Here is a 17,345-nt window from a genome sequence, read left to right as displayed (position 1 = left end):
TGTTTCCTGAAGCAGGGTTCTCACATAAGAACCTGACAGGCTTTAAGGTCATGTGAACATCTACCAGTGCCCATGTGAAATCTCACCAGCTACCTGTTCTTCTCATTTGGTCTCTTGCCAAATAGAATAAGCACAGGCAGTTCTTGTTATCTCCACATGTTACACATATGCCTAAGAATACAGAACTTCCTTGTTTTTAATTCTAATATCTGTTAAGCATTTGCTACTAGTGATTTCATAAAATGACTTGCAATAAGCTATTAAGAAACACAGCAGAAGCTGCAAATCACTGCATGCAGATGAATACAGGATACATACAGCTTCCTGTAAGAAAAGTGAGTAAAATTTCCTATACAGTAAAAGAGAGATATGGAAGCTATCAAGTTTTCTGAATGTGCACAAAGAAAATATGTAAATTGGAAAAAAATCCATATGTCTTCAGTTGTATTTTAAATTATTAAATATGGAAGAACATTTACTAGGATATAAGCATAACAAATGTAAATTTTTTAACAAATAAGTGCTCAGAAATGTATTTCTCTTCCTTTTGGGAACACACACACACAGTGGCATTCCTAAGCTACCTGAAGACATCACAATCCCCAAGTCCTATGCTCCCAAGGTGCCTACTGCCATCACAAGAGTTTCCACCCCAGAACTCACTGCAGAAATAAGTAGTCATCTCCCTTTCAAATATTAAAAATAGAATTACAGACAGCAGACAGATTGAGGAGCAAGAACCCTGAACAAGGAAAATATCCTACAAGACAGGAACTCAAAACAATAAGAACAATGACAATCATAAAAAAAAAAATTATAAATTCTTCTTCTCATGCAAAATATTGCTGCCAAACAACTACCTTCACAAACAGAAAAGAAGTAAGCATGTGACAAGTTTTGTAAAAGGGGTTATCCTGTTGACAGAAAAATTGATGTCTCCTAATTGCTGGCTCCTTTCCAACTACATTCATCATCTTCTTAGCTGAGCCACTGTCTAATGAAAATTGAAGCCTTACATAGAGCCAGTCAGAATATTTTTAATGAAGCCTTTTTAGTTTTCTTAATTTAATAATTTTGCAAAACAGACATACCAGTTTACCCTTGTGTGATGGCAGAGAAGTTCCAAAGAGGAAGTTGTTTGGAGCAACCAACTATCTGATCACATGAAAGCCTTGGGAGGAGGCACATTTCAGGGCTGCAGAAATTCTCAGAGACAACCCTGCCTCCTCCATAACAGCAATAAGGGGGAAGCTTCAAAGACTGCTACAAAGAGATTGAAGCAATCTGTGTCTTGCTGAGAAGTCATCTTGTGAGAAGGCTTTGGAGGAGACGTGTTTATGTCAACTTTGACATTAAGAAAGATCATCCATTCTTCTCTCTCCAGATTTCTCCTTTCGCTTTTCCCATTCACCACAGCAAAATTATTTGCTTTAGATGCTCTCCATGCACTTTTAAAAACTGAAGTAATCTGAAACGAATACAAACAGGCAAGCTTCTCCTATAGGAGTCTTTGTACCCAACTGGAGTGACTTCAGATTAGGCTGTCAGTTCATGCTACATGTGACACATGTTCCACAGGCTCCACCACTGCAACATATGGTCCCCAAGAGAGGGAATAGGAAACAGGCTGTGCCTCCACAGTATGGAATTTTAACTCTCCGTCAAGTCCTCTCTTCTCGAGTAACACGGCAACCCAGGCACCAGCATTCCTGGGACAAACTCCATTAGGGTTGACAGAAAACTGAGCAAACCTTGGAACAGAAAAGGTCCTGAAGGGCACAGCGAGACACACTGTCACTCTCTTGACCTTCAAAGGAAGACGAGTGAATTGCTCATTGAGTTGATGAGCCAAACTGACCAGGAAAATCAATCCCTCTTTGCTGTCTCATTTCCTCTCCTGTGCTAGAGTGGAAAACCCATCTGATAGTTTGCTAAGCCTTCTCTTGCCATTTTGTCTACTTCAAAAGCTGCCAGGAGAAAGCTGTAGCGGTAACAGTCTTCTTGCCTGCATAACAGCCAACTCCTAGTGACATAGAAAGCCAACCAGAACCTTGTGGACCCTTCATATGATATGTCTTTATAAGTGGTAGATTACACAGCAGTGGCCTCCCTTTTTGCAAATGCCAAGCCGCTTCTCGTGCCACCCTGGCACGAGCCCCTGCTCCCCTTCCTGCGCCCCTACATCCTCCCAGCTGTACGGATGTGATAGAGTTGGCTCCCTCTACATTTTAGACTGCTCTTAGCTGTGCATTAAAGCTTCAGTCCACTTTGAAAGCTATCTGGCTACTTGTAAAGCACATCCTCCTGCAGGGAATGGTAGGGAGGAGGAAGGGAAAGACGATCACTTTGGATCTCCTCTGCTTCTGCTAAGCAGAGACAAACAGTAGCCCCTAGCACTGCAGAGGCTGGACGCTGGAGGAGACCTAATGCAAAACATGATTCCGAGAATCAACCCTCTCTGAGTGATGGCTTTCTGTCAGGTCTAGCTCACCACATATAATGGGCATCAGAAACGGGGTTGCTGTCTTTTGAAGGATGGTAAAACATAGCAGCTAGGAAGAAACAGTCTCTGAAGGAAAGGGCCAAAGGGTAATTGCAAGAGACAAGATGAGGGTGGGGGGGATTTTCCCAGCTGAGTGAACAACTTCAAATGACATTTGCACTTTCGTGTGTGTGAACAGCACTTAAGATTTGTGAATACATTTATCCCTGAAAGTAAAGTTTACTTTGAGGGACAGTATGACACAGTAATGGCCAGCAATTTTTATTGCATTCTAGACATCTAAAATGGGCTCATTCTTAGATTCACAACCACTTTGCACCACACTGGCAATATAAACAGGCTTTACAATAAGAATCTCTTATGTTTGTGCTCACTCCGACAACCTTTTGCGTGGGACTCAGGCTGGTATGTCCTAAAGGCCAGTTTCTGGTAAGTTAATAAGCAAGCCACAGAGATGAATAATTTTTCAGAGATATAGCAATTATCCTTTCTTGGACCTAAAATACACTAAATAAAGCAATGAAATTTTCCTCTGTCAAGTACAAGTGAAAAATATATGTAAACTGAACGTTACTGACAGATCTTTTCTGCTCCATCCTGCATGAGTAATAGAAAGAATCTTATGCTGCTGGGTGTTACACATACTGAGTCATGTCCCGTTCTTCCTCATTCTAGGACAAATATATTTAGAAAATATTAGGACAAATATTAGAATATTTTTTAAAACCTGCACAACATTTCTAAAATTCACTCCACACCCCCTCATCAAAACCAAATCTTTTGTTTTTCGTAATGGTCCCTATTCTGGCAAAGAGGGGACAGTGGTTTATCCTCTCCATCCAAGAATGCTTTCTTACCTCGTACTGCCTTGGGCAGCAGCACAGAAGAACAGGCAGGAAGCGAAATGTTGGGCATGGTAACCAGTGCCGGATGCTCCTTTTGCCACCATGGGCAGAGGGTTTCAAATCATTCAAAAGAGGCACCTTCTTTCTCACTCTCAGACTTCCTATTCTAGGTATGTGATTGAATCAATATTACTAATGAACCATCTCTGGTGGGCACTACACAAGCAGCTGGCACAAGGTGGGTATCAGGACAACACAGGCAGCCAGCACACAGCAGTCCAAGACAGCTGACAAACGGAAGAGTTTGTCTCCTTCTCAAATTGAGATGACGAAGTATTTGCAATGTCAAAGGAAGGCAGTGACAGCAAACGGTGTGCCCATAGCCCAGCCCATTTTGTGCACTCCTGGTAGAGATATGAAATCCAACAGGAGTAGATTGTTTCTTTCACCATTAGCCCAGGAAGCTCTAAAGCACTTTATCTCATAGGCTATTCCAGGACTCTTTATTGGGGCAATACTGACCACACAGAAAAAAAGAAAGACATTTTGTTCCCACAAGCTTTTGGAAAGCAGTCCAGAAGCTGATTGATTAACCAATTTTAGAAGCATCTCAAACCTCCTTCCAGTTTTGCATGTTTGCATACACTTTGCTCTAGTTAGATCTTCAACTTCCTAATAGATAGATGCAAGCACTTAGATATCTAATTGTTAAAATATGAGTCTATAATTATTTGCAGAAGTAAAACAGCAGGCTACTTCTGAAAATCAACCGTGCTAGGCTATTTTTTCCTCTCTCCTGATCTAATATGCCTTTTGACATTTTTTTGAACAGTACAATTGCAATCCCAAAACATGGAACACTCTGACATTATTCCCACTTCATACACCTGCCGACTGGAGACCACTGCAGTTTTTCAATAACTGCGATGTTTGTAGTTATGTTTTTCATTTTAGATCCCAAAGAGATTACCTCCAATCTGCATTTTATCATTCTTTGTTGTAATTATTCCAAGCATTTACTTCAGTGAGTTATTTACAGATGGAGAAGTAGGGGAAGATGGAAGATGTTAGAACTACCAAATGGCACCAGATGGAAAAGAGGACCTTGACCTGAAAAATACCTTGTTGCTCTGATGTGCTGTATTTTTAGAATTCCGATTCCCTTTTAACCTAATGCAGATTAAAGAAAACACAAAGGGTTTTTAAGGTAGAGTCTCATCATTTATCTTCACTGAGAAGCTATGCTATGTCTGTTTAAAAACGTAAAGTGTAGTAGGATTGAAAAAAAAAAAGGTAATAAAGCTTCTGCTTTGAAACTGCTGTAAAGCTGAAGGGCCTTCACTTTTTTCTCTCCCAAAGGTTTATTGAAACAGAATCTGAAAGACACAGGCATTCACAGCTGTAACTTCTCACATAAAAGTTTAATGTAGAACTACAAAGTGACATGTTGCTATTATGTAGCATGCCTGTGCAGATATAGGGGATTTTTTTGGCTAACACAGAACACCCTGGGTTATTTTTCATAATATCTCCATGATGATGAACGAATAATGAATATTCTTACTTACAACTGTTTTACCATCAGGTAACACTACTTTATGTGGAGGTTCATCTAATTTATCCAAATATAGCTAGAAACAGAATTGGCCACTGAAACATTCTTGTCCACTGAAACATTCTAGTTCACCAGTGAACAGCTTTACATCAGATACGTATTTCACACAGAAAAAAAGGCTGTTCCTTTCCGGCACCATTCAGATATAAGAAGGACAATGTGGTACTGTTTTTCAGCAGAACATGCCAAAAGAGCATCAGAGTGATAGCTAGGCTGTGGTCAAGGGGGGGAGGTAGACAACACAAAGACAAAACGAAGCCTAATTTTGGAAGAAAAAGTAAAAAGAGGGCTTATTTCTAACAGCAAAATTGGGCTACTGCAGCAGGCAAATACCACTCTGGCAGAACAGTGTGGGAAGGGAATGTTTCAAAACAACTGAACCTCCTAACAGCAGCTTTTATGAGACAATCGTCATCTGTTTTTTCCTTTATGTTTCTCACTGGGGAAATAAAGAAGTGAAAGTCATGAATAAAGGTGGTATTTGTTTTCTTCTACAGCACTCTGAGCATCAAAACAACTTACCATGAAACAGCATATGCAATCCAGATTTATTTCTTTGTAAGTGGGATGAGGTTATATTTGCTTAAAATGATTGTTAAGGGAGATCTGAAACTTTGCGTCTACGATTTCATTTGACATCTGAATTTTTCAGAACAAGAGTGCCCCTGATGTCTCTTGAGCAACAAAAGCAAGGGGTCTACTCTTTTTAGCAGTTAATAACTGTATCACAATATTGCTCTTGCCCTAGCTGCTTCCTTAGTGCTTTTGCTATGTTCTAAAATACTGATCAATACAAGCCCGCTCTTTTAGAGCCTTCCTCTGTAATACTCCTGACATCTTGAATGTACAGGCTGCTGCTAAAATCTACAGGTAGGCAGGAGTTGGGATCTTCCTCAAGTCTTCTTACAAAGATTGAGTTACTACTGATTTCTTTCTTGGTTCAGGTTCAACAAAACTACTGAACCTAACTCACTTCCTCCCAAAGGATGGATTTCTCCCCTCATCTGAACAGTGTCTCTTGTTACTTTAAATCATAGCTAATGTTTTAAAAAATATATCTTACACATAAGTCAGCTGTAGATCTTCAGCATCAAAGGAGCCAAACAGAACTGTGTGAAGCAGTGTAACCTTAAGCTATAATTTTAAAATTCCATCAAGAAATGTCTCAAATAGTTTTTAAAATTTACTGTTGACCTAATAACCTCAGTCCAAAGCATTCAACTTCGAATATATGTTTTTGTTTTCCTTCCAAAAGCAGCATTGGTAAAACAAATGTATATATTGCAAAATATCTTGCAATTGGTATACCTATGAGTTAAGTGTGCAACTCACTAAAATAGCTAAAGATTTCATACAGGATCAGTAAATCAGGATAGCAGTAGAACTGGCAGACCTTACGATGGAAGTGATTTGACAAAACTGAAATCCTAATGCAGTATGTTCACAGAGAAAGTTAAAAAAAAAACAGCAAATGCAACCTTGTAATAATCATCATCTGGCACTGAAATGAACAGCAGTCACAGATGAAGTACATATTTGAAAAATTTGTCATGGAGTGTTTCAAGTAATGAACATCCACAAGTTGTTTGTTGAAAGAATTTCCTTTCAGTATTGTCATGCATGTCTGGGAAATAAAGTTTGTAAAGAACAGCCAGAACTCAGTTGCACACTTAAACTGAAACTGCAGAGGTGGAATTCTGACTGAATTAATTTTAATTACATTAAAAAAAAAAAAAAAGAAAAAGTATGTACTCTCTTCCTTTATTGCAGTTATATTCCTTCCACTGCACTTCTTTCTACAGTGCCTCCAGCACTGCACTGGAGCATACAAGCATCCTCTTCATTTCAGCTGGACAAATAGGTTCTCATTACTGCTGTAAAGTTCTGAAACAAGGGAAAGAGTTATTACACTGATTAAAAAACCAACCAACCAACCACACAAGCAAAAAGAAGAGAAATACAAAGACCCCCTTTCTTCTGTTTACTTTAGATATTGAATAAGCTGTCTTGGTAAGGGAACTTGGTCACAAATAACTAAGAATGAACATAATTTTCTTGGACATCAAGGAAAGCTTTTGTCAGGATTTGGCCAAAAACTGGGGCAGTTAGCTGATGGCAATGTCTGCCAAAGGTTGACAGAACAGAGCACTGAAAGCAGAGTGAAGACAGAGCCTCAAATCACTAGTCTGCTGTAAGGGCCACTTGGCCACAGGACAAGACACTGAAGGAGGAGGGTATGGAGAGGTGCAGTATGGCTCCTTTCCATGCTCCCATGAAGTGGTGGAGACCAAAACTCTCCTCTTTGCCTATATTACACCTTATCCACTAAGCTAGTCCTTAAAATAGATACAATTCTAGAGCAGGATTTTTATCCCAGTGCAGGAACATCCCATCATGAACTACAGGCTGATTTCAAGCCCTGCAAGGAACCTAGCCCTGAATTCCTCCTTCACATGGGAAGTGCAAGATCTACTCCCTTCAGCTTCATGCAGAGACTTCTGAGGTGCTTCTGCCACCCTGGACTTGGTACCCAGGGTAACTTTACATTACCCTCTGCCTAAGAATTTGTCTCTACAATCCACAGTTGAACACTATGCTGTCATGCATAAAAGGATGCAAAAGCTACAGGCACAGAATAAAATCCTAAAAGAAGAAAAAAAAAGGAATTATTTAAAGGGGTTAGATTCTTTGGAGTTAGTGCTGGTTTGGAAGGAGGTTTAAATATTCTTAACAACCTCTTATGCAAACAAAAGGAGGTGGGTAATAATGCTGATTAGAAAATAAAGACCCTTCTTCACAGCAAACTCTGACAAAAACAATATACATGTGCACATGCACTCACATATACTCCTTTAAGTTCTCTGTGGAAAACTTTTTACTTTGAAAACTTCTGAAAACTACTGAATTGGAAAAGTTCGTATTTCTAACTGTAACGTTCACCTTCTGTTTTGCTTTCTGTTACAGTTTCTAAAGCAAAGCATGCCGTTTCTCCTAAAACATACATTTTCTTTCAAGAAGGTTTTCAAAGGAAACCTTTTCACAGCCATACGATGTAATCAGTGACACAGTTCATGTACATAAACAGCAAACTACTTAAAACTAATCTCATGAGGAGCTGTTCTCCCTTAATGCTCTCGTGGGGGAAGCTCAGCTTGCCTCTGAAATCTCCCAAAGACTGAGCAAGTGCTAACATGAACACGGCTGCTGCAGACATCAGCTCAGTATTGGTCTGTTATTTGCTTCTGTGCCTGTGCTATTTCTTCCATGATTGCGCCTCTGATGTCTTCTTTTTCTTCTGGTTTATTCTTCTATTGTATTTTTTACTCAAATATATAAACAAAACAAATGTACCATACAGAAAGTGTTCAAGACATGGAAGTCATTTTCAAGGTAAGCTACGATCATTTGTAATGAGACACAGTATGTGTAGTCACAGTGGAAGCCAATTACACTCCCTACATGCTTTTGCAGACAAATAATATTGGTTTGTAAACATCCAACTCACTTCAGGGTCTTGTTTTGTTTTATGCTACTGTAGGTAAAGACATATGTAAGAAGGAATAATTTGCTTGGAAAAGAAACCTGATGCAATAAGTGAGAGGAGAAATAAGATTGAAAGAGAATCAGCCAAAGGAAATGGGCCAATATGCAGGAGAAAACTGGAGACAGACAAGATGCTAAGACCTGAGATTAGCTCAGTTGGTTAGAGCATGGTGATAATAACACCAACGTTGCAGGTGTGATCCCTGTACAGGCCCTTCACTTGGGTTCTACTCAGTGATCCTTGTGGGTCCCTTCTAACTCAGAACATTCTGTGAGTGAGTATTAAGTCCTCTCATAGAGGCATTCAGGTATCTCAAGGAAAACTCTCTGTACTCATGGGGATTTGTCTCCATTACATGGTGCTTCCCACAGGACTAGGCTAGCTATAGTAGCTGCCATTCAACATCATCAGCTATGGCTGTTCTCTAACGCTGATGGCTGCTTTGTATTCGTATTTCCCTGGGCTTTCTCCTCTGGACCTCGGTGATGTCTCAGGGCCCCGGTGGTGCTGGCACCCCAGCTCCACTGCTGGGCACGGACCATCACCCAGGACGTGTACCGCTCCCCAGCGTTCTCCCTTTCCCCTGGCGCCGGGAGGCCACCGGGGGTCGGGAAAGGCAGGGCGGGCTGTGCGGGAGAAGCTCCTGTGTCGGGCCGCCCCCGGCCCGCCCGGCCGCCCCTCAGCGCCGCAGCCACTCCGGGCGGCGGGAGCGGCGGCGCAGTGCATGGCCTTGTTCTTGTCTCCACCTGCCGACTCCATGAGCAAATGTACTCGAGGGAAGCAACCTCCGGGATAGACAGACAGACCCGGGAGGGGAGACGAGACACCGACACCGACACCGCAAGGGGTGATCAGAGTCTTTCCCACTTTTTCCCCCCAGACTTTTGGAAGACAGGCAGGATGTCATTCCGCCGTCTGTTTCCTCCTTCAAAACCATCCAGAGGTGCCGCGGAGCCCCGGTGAGCCAGGGCAGGGAAGGGCCGTCATTCTGCACCGAGAGGGCGGTGAAGGCAGGCGGAGAGTCCCTGTGCAACAGGCGAGTTGGCACTGCAATCACTTGGTACATTTCTGGAGCTCACATGTCAAAAAGCATCACCTTCAATCCACTAAACCCTTCAAAGAAGCACACACCAGGGCTCCAGCCTAACCTGGCTCTCACCCTCCTCAGAAAGGACTAAAAAAAGACAGAGAAGGGATATACAAAGGCACTTCTCATCAACTGCTAAATGGTCCAATATACCCATAACCTCAGCTTTTCTGCTTTTAAAGCAGCGAAGTGATTGAAACCTGATGGGATGGCATGCAGGCTGCACTTTGAGCCACTGGGGTGCATTTTTGGAATTGGACAGAAATATTCTGAAGTGGATGCCTGGAAAGGGGATGAGCAGCAAGGGGAAATACTGTCAGGAAAGGAAGAGTTTAAAAAAACAAAATTTTTGATAAAAATTTTAAGAGGTGAAGTGCTAGCACAGATCAGTTTTCCAAAAAGCAGGAGTCAGGCTCTAGCTGGCTCCACAGATGCTGTTTGGTGACCTCAAAAACAGCAATTTAGAGAGCAACTTCTTCAAGGAGTCCAGGTGAAACTACAAAGATATAAAATTACAGTCAGACGTAGGAAATTCTTAGGGGAATTCAAGAATTTTATGAGTCAGAAGATAAAAATCCCTCTGAATACCTGACTAAACTAATCTAATGAAGTAGTCACCAGGAAAGGAGTGTGATGAATCCGCATGTCAGGAAGGACAAATTTAAACAAACAGGAAATTGAACAACTTGAAGCTGTTTTCATTTTTACTCCCTGTGCCCTGTTCTTTTTTTTTTCTTTTCTTTTAAGGTGTAAACCAAGTTGACAGCTGCAGAAGCTGCCTTGTCTGAGGCCTCTGAGGGGACTGTTTCATTTTAGAGGAAGTCTCAATTTAAAAGAAATTAATTGCCTGGCTTCCTTTCGCAAAGTTGGTAGGTTGTTTATTTATGATTCAGTATTTGCACTATTGCACTTCAGGGCCCAGTGTAATCAGCCACTGAGCATTGCAAAGGAATAAAGGGAAAGTTATTGATGTAAATTTCATAACCTAAAATTTAGCTTCCTCTCCAGCAAGCAGAAGTGAGGCTAAATGCTTCTATCAGATATTTTAGCCATGCTAGTAACTAGAGTGTTCAGTCCTAACTGATAGCTACTTCTGGTCCAACTTCAGACTGAGATGCATGCTTAGCTTTTGACATGGAAGAGTTGACAGGTTTCCAGAGAGATCCTCATGCCCACAAAGGTCTTGACTTTAGGTATACGGAATTTCAAGACCATCTGTGTGAAGCAATATTATATAGAATGTTACCTCCTCTGTGTTAGGGAACTATACATTGTCTAGACTCAAAAAAGAAGGGGTTTACAACTGAATAATATTACATCCCAAATTCCTTTTGTCAGGTATGAGAAGCTTTTTCAGTTTATAATATTTTTATTAAAAATTCTCTCATTTAGAAAATAAATTAGCACTTTGCAAAGACCACGTTAGAGCCCCTAAAACTACAAAGAATGATACTGTGCTCCCTATGTTGCTTCTGTACTAAAATTGAGTTTGCATTAAAGTCCTTCTGTTATTTCAGGTTTGCTTCATCTTCAAGGAAGTAAACCTACAGAGAAACCAGATTTTTTTTGTTTGTTTCAATGAGATCTGTGATTTCAAATCTCTTCATTTCAGGAAAGACAGAAAAAGAAAAATTCTCTTCAAACAAGCTTTCCTCCAACCTATATCCTAGGTCAACTAGAATTCTTCATTAGACAAATAATTCATTATATGAAAACAAAAATACCATATTGTAATTTTGATTTTCTCTTTCATTTTATATTACATACTAAAAATTTCAGATAAAAAGTTGTTCTGAAATAATTTTGAGATGAAAAATGAAACCTTCTTCCACAAAAGACAAGCCACTGGTCTCCCACCTTCCACAGTCTGATGTGCTGCAGTAGACAGTGTGTTAGGCCTAGGTTGAACTGACTGCAAACTACTTTTATATAAATTTAGAACACTGCTTAGTTTCCTATCTGAACTGCCTGTCTGGATCTTCCTATTTGGGGTTGATTCTGGACTCCACTTAAAATACTAATTGTTTATATTAAACGGACAAGAGAATGTGTGATGTATTTTAACTGTCAAACGTGTAGTGAACAGCAGCAGCTGGAAGAGGAATGTTTAATTCACTCCATTACCCTCAAGCCTTTTAGAATTCTCTATCAGCAGCTATAGTCTTGCAGGCAAGAAAAACAGTGTATGAAAGGGTGGTAGCACTGCAAAGCTCATTCTACAGGGAAAAAAAAGGGGTATTCAAAAGCTGTAACATTGTCAGTATTACATCAAAATAGAGCATCACTAAATCTACAACAGTATTGATGCATCACTGAAAGTACTGCACTTTTTTGTGTGTAATAGTTTGTATTTTGTGGCTCATTTCCTGTGCTGGTTTACTTATGCTTAGCTGATGTCAGACATGGTGGGAGATATCACTTGAACCATTCACTATGTGATACTCCTAAAGAAAGAATTTTGATACTATCAGTTATTGTAATACTCTTAAATCTTCTGGACAAGGGGTCAGCGGCTTGTGTGAAGCTGTGAGTAAGAATAAGTTTCTGTCCCAATTTATTCTCACAAGGCATCTCACATACATGCTCAGGACAGTTCCCCCATCATAATTGTTGCAAGATAAGCTTGTGCTGGGACCAGTGGAGCCCAAAACAGGCGTTTCACTCAAAAAGGCAACAAACTGGATGTTTACACTTCCTCTCAGGCAGTATGTACTTGGGAGTATGAAGTCAAGGAACTGTAGCCTTGATTTGCCTTTGGAAGCAGCTGTACAGAGACTTTGTTTGAGAGACGAGTTTGTGGTTCACTCTTAAAGGAAAGCAGTACAGATGCTTTCACCAGAGAAGGCAGAATACAAAATCTTGACAAGGTATCAGTAGGATATCTTCCATTTAAAAAACCAGGATTTTAAACAAAAGGAACATGACACACATTTTCATAGGATTGTCTTTCACCAAGACTCATTCAATGCAGAACAGCCTGGTCAGGAGGTACCATGGGAGATGTATGAGAGGCTTCTGTTTTAAACAACTTCTAACATTCTGTATGCAAAGTGGAGAAGCTTTAGCAAGGCAGACTTAAGGGGTGTCATGAGATGGCTGAAGCACTCCATCAGCTTCTTGCCCTTCTGTTGCCCCTGCTCTCAGTTATCTTCGTTCTGTTGCTTCCTCACTGTTCACCAGCTCTGGTGCTTATCCATTTGTGAGGAGACAATTTAATTCACTAAACCAGAAGAAAATTATTCAACTTTTTTTCCTGGGCTAGCAAGCTCAATAGTTAACTGAGAGGTTAAACAGCCACTGGAGGCAACACAACGTAGAAGGGCAAGGAGTGAGTGCAAAGATGACTTATTGTGATATCCCTGACAAATAAAAACTCTACTGTTAGAATAAGCTAAACCTCTGAACTCAGCGTTGACACTACATCTTTGCACTAATATCACAGAAACATGATTATAAGCTGACCACACAAAGAATAGACTTGAATAAAAGGCTGGTTGAGGCCAATGCCTTTATAATTCAAATAAGCCTGTAATCCTTCAGCTCCAAAGATCTCCTCTGTCTCAGCATTACATAAAGCAAACTATAAGAATTCAGAACTGAAATTATCTGGGCTATATATTTTCACAGCAAACAGGTAGCACAGGATGCACTTTCCTGGAAAGGGACTGAAATGTACTGTACTTTTCATTCTTTGAGCATGCTGTGAGCACTGAAAAAAAACAGATCAGTCAAGAAAAGCTAGAGTATGTCATTTCCCAACCGTGTCTTGGATATAACAAAATCTAACCTTTGACACCAAGCTACTCCAGTACTGATTCAACTCTCTTCAACAAACTCAGACCCTTTTTTAAAGACTACATAACTCCCCACAGCTACAATCTCTGTTTACTTAAGTTCTGAGTGGTCAAATTGGATTTAGCAGCATCACAACAATGAAAGTTGCCGGAACAGAGAAAGACTAGAATGCTGGAGATTGCTGCATCTTCCCTCTACCTTTCATATGTTCATCAGATTGCAACCAAAATAACGCGCATTCTGGTTGTAGAGCACTCAGCCTTAGCAAAAAAGATCTGCTTTCAGTTGCCTAAAAAGGACTGTTTTAAGCTCAAACTTCCATTGAAATGTAACGGGCATCTAGTACCCTGAGTGGTTTGCAGTCAGACCAAAAGATCTCTGTGCATTCCCTGACTTCTTCCCAACTCTCCAGGAAACTAAGGCATACCTGTGGTTTTAAATGCTCATGCTGTGAATGTATCACTCCAGGTGTTCTCAATAGTATTCCTTCCAATAAAGCAACTAAAGAGGTAAAATGCCATCCAAATCTCTGCAGGAAGAGAATGGAGCCAACAGCACTGTCAGTGTCTGACAAATGACTTGGTTCCCATACCACAAGCAACAGCCCATCAAGTAGCTCACTGAAAACCAAAACAAGCCTGGCATCTTCAGACTTTAGAGCAAGAACTAGAGGACCTGAGGACCTCTGTCCCACATTCCAAAATGGACCTTAAAAACGTACTTCCCTCTCTTGCAGGCAGTTTAATGACCTGTACAGGACATCAGCTTCAGAGCCTCACCTTCACCCCGATTAAAATGGTTGCACATTTTGGCATGAAACATGATGGTGTGTCATTTTCACAAGGCACCATCCTATTGACTTGCTGTATTTTTGAGGGAGGGAGCGGAGACGAGGAAGAATTCCTACTCTCTTGTATTCAAAGAAGCCCCAGTAGCAAAACTTCCGATGTTCAATCTTTGTTTTTCAGTGTCCAGTGCTGCTATCAATAGGTGTAATATTTGTTTCACACTGCTACTCTAACACATTTTTTAATCTACACCCTAAGAAATGTTAAGTCTAAAATACTTGCAGAAATGTGAATTGTTTTCTAGAAAGGCCTGAATCCCAGTGATCTCCCTTTGGAGAGAGCTGTGTGTGCAGTGACTGATCATCTGTTGTTGGTTTTCCCAGGGGTCACAGAGGGATTCAGCTGCATTGTACTGAGGCAGCCCTGAAAAGAAAGGTTGTCACAGATAGATGACTGTTCAATCTAAGAAACCAACCTGTGGGTGCCAGTTAGTAAGCATCCGTTAAATGGGGCCTGAGTTTTGAGTTGATGGCATTTTTAGGAATTTTAATTTCTTTCTACATAATAACATTGCCTTAAACCATAGTCTCTAGCTGTCTAGAATCTTTCTGTAAATTTCATAAAAAAATTTTACTGGAAAAATTAAAGAATTTGGATAAAATTCAAATAGCACAACTATTTTCCACCCTGCATTTTGCAAACATATAATGCAAGCATTTGTTTGAAAAGTTTCCTTTCCAATATCAATTTAATAAAAAAGTTCAGTTCAATACAAAGGAAAAAAACCCCAAAATCTTTTCCTTCTTTCTTTTCCTTCTTGACTTAAAGCAAACTTTCCTGGATACACAAGTCCCCAGGCTTGTTTCCATATAAAGGTTTGGTCCCAAAATGAAAAATCCTGTTGTCCTCACAATTCTAGCTGTGGCTACCCCACCCTCTGGGACTGATGTTAGCCTCCTCCATTTGAACATTTTACCTCTTTTTACAGCAAGAACATACAGCAAAGACTTTGAATCCATGCAAATACGTAAACTGAGTGAGCAGAGCAAACAATAATCTTATATGTAGCTTTGTACTAGCATATCTTTCTACTATCCCTGTGTTTAACAATTTACTTTCCTATGCCCATCCTGTGAGACTATTTCTCTCATTCGTCTTCACTGATCTTTATTAGATCATTTAAATATTTGCATGGCCTTCAGTAAGTATCAGTTTGTTTCCTGAGAGTGTAGCATTCTTCACTCTTGCTTTGAATGTTTTTTAAATACCTGCTATCACTGCTGTAACTCTCTAATTTGCCATCATTCATTAGTTTTAAAACAGACTTGCACAAATAAGCCATAACATTGAACTAATGAGATATGGGTGGTAAGTTTCTGTAAATACAGCCTGAATTTAATGTAGAATGTCTGCATAACTTAGATAATCTTATTCTTTAAATTGCAGTGAAGATGACACTGCATGCCCTTCGTCTCTTAATCTTCATGACTTTGATGAACATTCTGCCTTTTCTTTCAGCTTTATTAACAAAGCACCTTTTATTATTAAATAAGAAGTAACCCACTCCCATTCAAATGTTAAAGCAGAACTGCAGGCTAAAATACATTTGATTACTTAGGCATTTTAATGTTATTGTCCACCTCCATCTGTGTAACGTTTAACCCTGGCACTGGCCAAGATGGTTTATGAAAATTAAAAAAAATATGCAAGAGCTATTTGCAGAGGAACGAAAGAAATATACTGTTACTGCTAGTACAAATTATGAGAAACTCATTAAAGCTCAATCATTTTGTGGATAACTAGAAACATTCTCAGAGGCAAAGTGCCAGGGGAAATCTCATGAGTTTCAGCTTCTGAAGTTTCCCAATAACCCCGTTCACCGTGGGAAGGAGGGTAGAGGGGGGAGGGATGGACATAGTCTCTGTATGGCCCATCTTGTCATAAGACCACGGGCAATTAGATGATCTGTGTCCTCACTCCCACCCAAATACGTTCAAGCTGCCTTGCCATTCTGGGTGCCATACTAGCAGGTGCCCATGTAAGTGACGACATGGGGCCCAAACTTGGACTTGTGTATAGACTTCACAGGAGGTGGGGAGGGGGTCAGATACTCACTCCCTCCTCCCAGAAACAGGAGCCCAGGAGAGAGCATGTCCCACCAGGGAGTCTCAGTGGTGTGTTACGTGTCCTGGCCAGGAGTAGGTCCTTTGGGAACAGACCTTCCCGGTGTGAGAGAGCAAAGGGGAACATGAAAGCTTGTGTTAATGTATCATTAAAGAAATTACTTTTACAGAGTAAAGGAGTTAAGGGAGCAAGGGAGTTAAGATTACAGCTCTGCTCTGTACATTTCTTTGCTTTTTTAGGAGTGGGACTTAGTTTTTGTATGGTCTGTAGCGTGATCCCTGGAACCAAAGGAGTGAAAGCAGCTGCTGGCATAGATTTCAGCATCGTACTGATCTTCAACAGTAAAATGCAGCCGAGTTTAATCATACTGCCACAGTGATACAGATCCAGGAACATGTGGTCACTGTAGGGCAAGGGAAGAGTCTCTCACACACAGATAGTAAAGAAAATAGAATGATTTAAGAAGAGACCTCCTTTAATTTCCTTCTCCGGCAAAGCCAGTTAACAGGGTAAATGATGGCCAACATAAATTCAGTTTGCCACAGTCTAACACTAACTCATGACCTAAAGTCCAGTTCTGAGAGTCATCTTTCGATCAGGGGTTTCTTACTACACTTTAAAGCAGAGAGTGTTTTTATTTCAGTGAAATGCTATATCTTCTTCTCTTGCCTTTTCAAGTTGTTTCAAGAGCCCTAGTGCCCTCAACACAGTACTTAATGCAGCAGATCTTTTATTCACAAGCACATTTTTTTGCCACTCTTCAACCAAAATATGCCTTAATCAGTTTCCAGATACTCTATCAGTGCTGACAATTGACATTCCAAATCCCATTCCTCTATGAATCAATATTCCTGGGACTCCATTTAAATCTCTCATAGTGTCTGTAACAGGGAAAAAAAAATCACTGACTCAAAGGGAGATAATAGTGAGTATATAAGCACTTTCAAAATCCATAAGTCTTATGGGTAAACACTTTTTAAATGAGAATATAAACAGGAGAATTCTGTTCTCATGACCATCTCCTTAAAAAGTAAGAGGCAGAAA

General features: G+C 40.3%; 1 protein-coding gene across 3 annotated transcripts in view; it reads right to left on the bottom strand.

Annotated features, from left to right (window-relative positions):
* MSRB3 (methionine sulfoxide reductase B3) overlaps positions 1-17,345 on the bottom strand; it is an 88,646-nt gene that overhangs the window by 34,620 nt on the left and 36,681 nt on the right. The window lies entirely within an intron of this gene.

This window comes from Empidonax traillii, unplaced genomic scaffold (genome assembly GCF_003031625.1).
Source record: "Empidonax traillii isolate 1590-97213 ecotype Southwest subspecies unplaced genomic scaffold, ASM303162v1 scaffold153:size895095, whole genome shotgun sequence".
NCBI lineage: Eukaryota > Metazoa > Chordata > Aves > Passeriformes > Tyrannidae > Empidonax > Empidonax traillii.
The sequence above is the reverse complement of the archived record's forward strand: the minus strand, read 5'-3'. Positions and strand labels throughout refer to the sequence as shown.